At 51.4% G+C, this 7,916-nt stretch overlaps 1 pseudogene; it reads right to left on the bottom strand.

Moving 5' to 3' along the window:
- Positions 1 to 678: 678 nt before the first annotated feature.
- LOC142848626 (small ribosomal subunit protein uS13-like) lies at positions 679 to 1,175 on the bottom strand (annotated as a pseudogene).
- Positions 1,176 to 7,916: the final 6,741 nt, after the last annotated feature.

Raw genomic sequence — 7,916 nt, 5'->3', positions numbered from 1 at the left:
AGATATTTTAAGCCTGAAGACGAAAGATGGATGCACCAATGTTGCAGAGGAAACCTGGGTGGGTGACTGTCCAGGCAGCCAGATGTCTTTGTCATTTCTTAGTTTTGGAAGTTTCTTGCTCTGCATTTCCTGTTTACTCAGGTAATGTTAAATCCTTCTTGGATCTCTAATAAGGTTGAAGATTAGATACTTATAGTTTTCTTTTGTTATGATAGAAAGTAATTAGGTAAAAACATTGTACTCATGGAGATAATATAGATAATAAAATATTTTCTCTGAATTGGCCAAATACTAATGGACTGGACATCATGAATGTATTTCTTACTTGATAATTGTTTTTATTGTATTTAGTTTCACAATGTTAGACTTGAATCTTCCCTTTTTATAATACAAAAAGGGGGAAATGTTGTGGGAGATTTGTTTGTATAACCATTGCACTGTGTTAATAAAGCCAACCTAAATCCAAGGACAGAGTCAGCTATTAGCTGACCCGGATTAGATAGTTCTTGGAGGACTGAGGAGGTCTACTAGAGAGAAGAGGGGATTTGGGGGGTATTTCCAGGACTGGTAGTTCAAGAAAAACATGGAGAGAGGATTTGCCAACCTACTCTGCTGTCCTTGGATTTATCAGCTTTATCTCATTTTCTGACTCCCAAGTTTCCCCCACCCCCACAGGCATATAAACTATTTATTAACAGCAAAGGCCCAGGGAATCATTTCTTCTTGGACACACCCACAGGACGGGCGCCGGTGGCCAGTGGTCTTGGTGTGGTGACCTCAGACACAAAAGCCCGAAAGTGGCGCGGCCCTATGGGCTCTTATCTTCTTCAGTCGCTCCAGGTCCTCACCTAGCTTGTTGTCTAAACCATCGGTCAGAACCTGGCTGTACTTTCCGTCCTTCACACCCTTCTGTCCTTTCAAGAACCAGTCTGGGAACTTGTACTGTCGTGGATTCAGCATGAGTGTGATCACACGGACCACCTCGTCCTCCCTGAGCTGTCTAGCCTTCTTGGTGAGGTCGGTGTCCCCTCTCCTCTACACCACAGGAGCGTATCTCCGCCCCCACACACCCTTAATGGCAGTGTTGGCAAAGGCTATTTTCTGCCACCGCCCATCGATGTTGGTGTTGAGTGCTCTGAAATGTGCCCTAACGTCTCAGGGATCACTAGAGACATGGCAGCGGCACAGTCGACAGTGTGTAGGCCTGTGGAAGAGCCGAGTTTTTTGTTTTTGTTTTCTTCGAGACAGGGTTTCTTGGTAGCTTTGGAGCCTGTCCTGGAACTAGCTTTTGTAGACCAGGCTGACCTCGAACTCAGAGATCCACCTGCCTCTGTGTCCCAAGTGCTGGGAATTTTTTTTAAATGCTGGAACAGTTTAGATATTCGTTAAAAACCTGTACATGGGCTCCTATTCACTTGTTATCTCCAGACCACAATAGACCAAAGGCTCTAAGTTCTGTGTATCACTGTGGTCACCGTATCCCGTAGGGGAGATGACGGAGTACACAGATCTGTAGAGTGCGAGGGATTTACCCGGGTGAGAATGTTTACAGGGGAGATTGGGACAGGAGGATGGGCAAGAGCAGGGAAAGACAAAACTGAAGGGAAAGGGAGCTGGAGTGGAGCCGAAGGGGGATGGGATGAAGCGGGGCCGAGAAGCACTACTCACAAGATCTAGGTACCAGTCTGGGGCAAGAGTTCGGGCAGAGCTTCCTTTTGTGACTGCTACCTTTTGAGTTCGGTACCTTCTGTTTGTAATATGTAAATCTTAGCCGAGTTTCCTAAGGGTTCAAAGCCTATGCAAAACCAGGTCACAGGGGGACTCAGCAAACTGAGGCGTCCTGGGATTTTGGGAATCTGCATTGGCATTGTCTCTTTGGGGAGCTTAGAGGAGACGTTTTGGTAGATGGAAATTGACTTGCTAAAGGTGTGAACTGTATAACAATAAAAAAGCCCTTTGCTTAGCTACAGGGAGTCCGTTCACCAGGGTGCTGACCACCCTGCAGCTGGAAAGGCTAAAAAAAAATATCGTTAGAGCTCCCTGTCTTCATTCAGTGGACCTGCGTGAAGCAACCTGGGATACACCACCACCAATCCCAGCTTAGCTGGGGGCTGCTGAGGAGCCTGGAACAAGTCTCTGTCCCCTGGGCCTTGGGGTCCCCTTGAAACAGTAGAAAGGCAGGGGCCAGCTTTCACTAGCTACCTTTCCTGTTTTGTTGGGATTCTCACTACCCTCTTCTCCTCCCTCCGGGCTGGTAGAGGGCACAGACTGACTGGGAGCTGGCCCATCTTTGGCCCTTTGCGCCTCCAGCTCTAGAGTTATGCGAAGGACACACTGCTGTCTCTAGACGCACTAGGACAAGAGGGTCACTGGCAAGTGCTCTGTGACCTTGAGTGAGTCAGGTCCCCTCCCTTCTCTACTCACCCCTCCTCCTCTTTCCCCAGCAGCTGCCTGCCCTCCTTTCTGTAGGCCAGCTGCCTTGGCCACTGGCCAGGACTGAGGCCCGAGAGGCGTTGGGGTGGCCGGAGGCAGGAATGTCTGCAGAGTTGAGGAATGTCTTTACTGCCCACTCCGCAGATAGGAGAGCAGCAAGGCCCCGGGGTTTCTTCCCAGCTGGGCCAGGGGCTCTCCTCCTCTTCCCTCGAAAGCCATGTTTGTATGTCCGGGTACTCTTTTCTCTATCTCAGTATCTCTGAACTCTGTCGCCGCTGGGACAGCACAAAGGTGTCAGGCTTTTAGCCTGAACTCAGGACCCTGGACTCTTGTTTGAGGCCCTTTCGAACCAAAAGTCTTACCCAGGTGCCACGGGGCTGTGTGACTGGTGGGCATTTTTCTCCTTATGGCTTTAGTAAATGGCTTTCTCCTGGTTTTTACTGGAAGTGAGCGGTGTGTAGGCAGAGCTCAGAGTGATGCTGAGGACCCTGGGGAAGAGAAGCCCCACCCCCACCCCGGGCTGGTATCTGCAAGCCCTTCTGCAGGTTCTCTGGAGGGAGAGAGGACTGCTGGCGTGCTGGCTGCTGAACGAACAGGAGGAAACACTGTATTTTATTGTTGTATTGTTTTTATAACAGATTTGAGCCCGAGATGAAACAGCGCTCTGGGTGTGTGAGCTGTACTTTCCCCCTTTACAGGACAGTGTGGAGGTGGGTGTACTAGGGGGAGGGGAAGTGGAATCTACGGCAAGTTAGAGAGCTAATAGGACTCCAGGAAGCAGAGGCTCAGAACGGCTATGGCTTCCACAACTGCACTCCTGCGTCTTGCTCCCCAGAAAAGAACTAAAATCAGGTGATCCAAGGTTGGCTTTGAGCAGAGGCCATGCTCCTTCCCTTTCTGTGTGGCCCTCAGGGTCCAAAATGGCGCCTATCACACGCGCATTCAGGAAGCAAGATCAAAACAAAGACCACACCGCAGAAGGATGAAGGAACAAAGAAATGAAAGACCAAAGGAAGTCTCAGGAGCGGTCGGGACGTTAGGATCCCATTTCTTTGGCTTAGAATTACGTATTTGACTATATCCTGGAGCAAAGGAAGATGGGAAATGCTTTTGTTGCTTTGTTTTTGTTTTGTTTTTCGAGACAGGGTTTCTCTGTGGCTTTGGAGCCTGTCCTGGAACTCGCTCTGTAGACCAGGCTGGTCTCGAACTCACAGAGATCTGCCTGCCTCTGCCTCCCGAGTGCTGGGATTAAAGGCGTGCGCCACCATCGCCCGCCAGGCTGTTGCTTTGTTTTTTTGTTTGTTTGTTGAGACAGGGTTTCTCCGCACAGTCCTGACTGTCTCGGACTACACTCTGTAAATCAGGCTGGCCTTGAACTCGGAGACCTGCCTACCTCTGCCTCCTGAATGCTGTCCATTTTCCATGCTAAGTGACATCCCAATATCTAAGCCTCTCATGCTCCTGTGAGCTCAGCAACTGCACCCTTGCCTTCCCGGGCTGCAGGGATCTGTGGAAAGCATACATCTGCAGCGCACCCGTCTGCGCTCTGTGCGCCACCATACTGCTCGTGAACCGGGCAAGGGGCTGGAGATTGAAACACAAAGACAGAGACACGGGTCATCCTTGAAACAGGAATGCCCCAAGAATGCCCCTTTATTGTGTTCTGGAGCAGCTTATATAGGGATAGCCACACCCCAGCCAAACCCACCAGAAACCACTCTCCTGCCATCAGGAACTGCTAAGGGTCTCGTGCTCAGGCTGTCTCAGAGCAGAGGAAAACAAGTTGTTTACAAGACACTCAGGATCTGGGGGTTCACAGCTCCCAACATATATCTCCATATTTGTGTGAACACAAAGGTGACAGCTCTTGTCCAATATTGCTGCGGAATCCCCAGAATTCCCTGCAGTCATCTGCAATTCATTCTGGAATAAGCTTAATTGGCCTTCTTGGAAGCCTACCTGTTTTTCTTCTGAGGACCTTTAGTACATAAGGTTCTAGAACGGCGACTATCCTTTCTTCTCCATGTGGTGGGCACCGTGCCCAGGGCTAGCCTGTCAGAGTCATGGTGATGGAATCCAGGATCAGATCACCATCCAGCCTATGCCATTCTGAGACTTGGGGGACCGGGTCTTTTGCTGAAGTCGTTGGGGAGTAGGGACAAGGGCATCTTTTCTACTGGGAGCACAAGCTGTGATAATGCTAATGCTAGTCTGGAATGGCTGGTGGTTGTTTTGGTTACTATAGGGAGAACTTTGTTGAGAACAAGGAAAGGCTAGGATATTACTCGGTGGCAGAGTAGGGGCCTAGCAGGTTCAATCCCCAGTCCTGGTGTGTATGGGGCCAGCAGACCCTTAATGACATCACTGGGGCCTCTGGGTCTAGCTATTTCTGAAGCTGGAACACCTCCGGATTCTCTGGTGATCAGTCAATAATTCTCTTATCTGTTTAAGTCGGTTTAAGTGGGGTTTTCATGACTCCACACCTGCAGATGAGAACGTCCCTATCTGCAGAGCGAGCTACAGTCCTGACTGAAAACCGGTAGAAGGGACATTGCCCTCGAGGGTTGTGGGAGAAATGGGTGTGTCCGCTCACATTTGCTGAGAATAAGTGTCTGAGCTGAGTGTCCACAACATGTGTGAACATTCATGCCATATGGAAATTGGTGTGCAACAGTGCACTGTGTGGAAGTTGCCCGACTGCATGCGATTATGTATCTGAGTGTGTGTCTGGAGTAATCGGTGTGAGATGTTAGAGGAGCACCTGAATGTGACAATCGGTGTGGCTGAAAGTGTGTGGGACTCTTCTCACAGTACTAGGGCAGCCTTTAGAAAACACGGGTCGTGTAAAGGATCCCAGAGCTCTTAAGACGAGTCTAAGCCCTGGACAGGTGGGGCCTCTTTGACCTTCCTCTGTCCTCAGTCCCCTCCTCCTTGTTCCGTGCTGGCAACAGCTGGCCTTTGCTGCCACCCCTGGCTTATGCTGACAGAAGCAAACAGAAGTGGTTCCTGCAATAGGGTGGCTCTGCCCAAAGGAAGAAACACTCACTGTGCCACGACTTGGGAGCCTGGAAAGGGTGGGAATGGAGCAGCCCTGGGGCCCAGGACAGAAAGAACGCTGATGCTAGCAGCCCTTGTGAAACCTTTTCCTGCCTACGACGGGCCTGAAAATCCCCAGGCCTCCGTTTTCAACTGCCAAGGTCACGGGATCCTAAGCTGTGCTGCCGCCTTTGGAGGCTGGCAGTGTGCTCTCTGCTGCCATCTCCTGGGCACTTTCCTCTTGCGGACGTGGAGAGAAGCCAGGCTGGGGCCAAAGCAACTTCCTCCACCACCCCAGGCAGCAGCAGCACATGGTTGGGTTGGGGGTCCCCAGGGTCGAGAACCCGGCTTTCTTGACACTCATTGTTAGGTCTGACGCTTGGTCGATGTAGTTGTTCCCACCTCAGGGCGACGAGACCAGGCTGGTAGACCAATCCACTTCCAGACTCCACCCACGGGATTGTGCTGAGCTGGCCCACGCCTGGTGGAAGCTGACAGGGACCCAGACACCTGAGCACCCGGACATCACTGACCTTCAGACAGATGAAAACACCAAGGTTCACATAATTGCTCTAGGCACAGAATTACGCCCCCACCTTTCTCCTCCACTCTCCTCCGACCTCACAGATCCTTCCTGCTCTCCCCACCCTACTCCTAACCTAGGCTCCCACACCACAGCCCCTCCCTCCCCCAGTTACTCTTGTGGAAATAGAAAAACCCTCTGAGTCTCACTCTTGCCGCCAGCCCATACCACGCATGACCTATTTCTGTCTGCTTCGATCTGGACAGACACTTCCCCTGGCTTCCTCTGCAACTGAACCTTCTCACTTCTGGCTTCAGTGGGGCATCACTCTGCCAACCTTCGGCCGAAGCTCGAGCTCAGATGGCCATGCTCTCGGCCCCACAGGCCTCAGGGCCCTTCTCCTATGCTGCCCACTGCTTGCCTCGGTGACATTTAAGAACTCTGTGGGCCTCAGGAATTGTAAACCTCATTTCTAAACGAGATGACTCGGTTTGCTATCCTTTACTCTGAGACATTGCTTTTTCTCTCATCTATGGGGCCCCAGGGTTATCCCAGCTCCGTCCTTCCTTGCTGGAGCCCTATAGGCATGGCTGGATTTCCAGGCTGGCTTCTTCTAAAGAACTCAGGAGCTATGTGATGGAAATTTCATCTACTTTATATCCACGGTGCATGGCAGGGTTCTGGCAAATGGCATATGGCAGGCTCTTGGTAAATGCTCGCACAAAATGAGCTGGCTTGATCAGACCAATATGTTCCTGTCGAGACAAACAAGAATCAGCTCCTCAGTGTGCCTTCTGTCCAAGCTTTTGCTAAAGGCAATAGGAAAATGCTTACCCAGTCCTCGGACTATTCAGAAGCTAGGCGAGACTCCTATGAGACCCATTTTCCAGGGGAGGGAACTGGGTTTGACCCATCAGACCCACAATTCTCACTCCGCACTTCTCTTACCCACCATCCTGGACCATAACCCTGCACATCATTGCTTATGTGATGCTCTCTGGCCCCCGTCCTACCTCTCTCTCCCCTACCATCCTCGCCTGGGCCAAAGATCTTTCCTCTGTGCCCTCACTCCAGGCTTAGCCCAGGGCCCCAGAAGTTAGGGTGGGTCTGCAGATGTCTGGGTGCCAGAGAAGCTGAGCAGTGGAGGAGGGAACAGGCACACCCATGTTCTCCCATTTGGCTAAACAGGCTTCAACAGGCCCATTGTGCTGCTCAAACCTCAGGTTCCTAAAATGAGCTTGGAATGAAGGGAAAAGCCGTGCAGAGGCTGGGACCCTGAACCCAAAGAATCACAGGCCTGTTTTCAGACCCTGGGCCCTTCTCTTGTTTCCCTGTCCTAGTGGTGGCCCGAGACATCTGTGCACCTCAGAGTCCTGGGGAGGATGGAGAGGAGTGGCGTGAGAAGGCGTCCTAGGAACCATGGAGGGTGAGGGCAGGTTATGAGATGGCCGGTAGCTTGGTTCAGAGCCTGGGAGGAGGGAGAGAATGAGAACCTGGTTCCGACACAGGTTTTTCTGGTTAGGGAGCTCGTGTTGCCAGGGAGGGGAGCTGGAGCCTTGGGGGAGGAGGAGCTGCTTGGGATCCCAGAAGGTCTGCTGACTCACGCCCTCCTTCTTGTCTTAATTACTTTTTTTGTGCTTCCAAAATCAGCACATACTCATTGTACAAAGGAGGCAGGCAGCTCCTCGTGTTCGTGCCCCCAGCCTTAACTGCCGGTGACATTTTGGTCTCTGTTCTTTCTGCCAGTTCTTTTTCTTTTTTTGGACAGGGTCTCACTGCATAGCCCCGGCTGCCCTGGAACTCACTGTGTAGACCAGGCTAACCTTGAACTTTCAGAGATCTGTCTGATTCTGCCTCCCGAGTGCTGGGACTAGAGGTGCCTTCCGCCACTGTCCTTGTCCAGTTTGCTTTTAATGAACACGTG

Source organism: Microtus pennsylvanicus, chromosome 4 (assembly GCF_037038515.1).
Source record: "Microtus pennsylvanicus isolate mMicPen1 chromosome 4, mMicPen1.hap1, whole genome shotgun sequence".
NCBI lineage: Eukaryota > Metazoa > Chordata > Mammalia > Rodentia > Cricetidae > Microtus > Microtus pennsylvanicus.
Note: the sequence above shows the minus strand (reverse complement) of the source record. Positions and strands in the feature narration are given on the sequence as shown.